Consider the following 767-nt stretch of genomic DNA (forward strand, 5'->3'; position numbering starts at 1 on the left):
AGGGAGAGGGAGGGGGAGGAGGAGGGGGAGGGAGAGGGAGAGGGAGAGAGAACACAAACGAAATACAGCCTCAGTTTGTAGCCCAGGCCAGCCTCAGTTCCTGGGCAATCCTGCTTTCTAAAACATGATTAAAATAAACTTTGACACCTGGCAACAGATAATTTGCTTACACATAATGAGTTTTGGTTAGGACACAGTCAGTGCTCTAGGGTTTGTCTAGCGTGCAGAGCCCTAGGCTCCACCCCAGTCCAAAAAGAAAAGTAATCGAACCATCTCACTTATAACAGTGCAATGTAACAGCTGCCAGCAACAGAGTCCCCAGACTCCAGTGAATCTGAAATGACTGGGGATGCCCAATGACACCACACACACTCACATCACACACACTCACACCACACTCACCACACACACTCACACCGTACACACACACCACACCCACTTACACCACACACACACCACACACACTCACACACCACACACTCACACACCACACACTCATACCACATACACCACACACACTCACACCACACTCACACCACACACACCACAGCACACCCACTCACACCACACACACTCACCACACACACTCACACCACACACACACCACACCCACTTACACCACACACACTCACCATACCACACACACCACACACACTCATACACCACACACTCACACCACACACACTCACGGCACACACATAAACCACACATATCACACACTATACACACTACACACGCATATATCACATATACACACTGCACACACA

This window comes from Grammomys surdaster, unplaced genomic scaffold, assembly GCF_004785775.1.
Source record: "Grammomys surdaster isolate TR1022 unplaced genomic scaffold, NIH_TR_1.0 330, whole genome shotgun sequence".
Lineage (NCBI taxonomy): Eukaryota > Metazoa > Chordata > Mammalia > Rodentia > Muridae > Grammomys > Grammomys surdaster.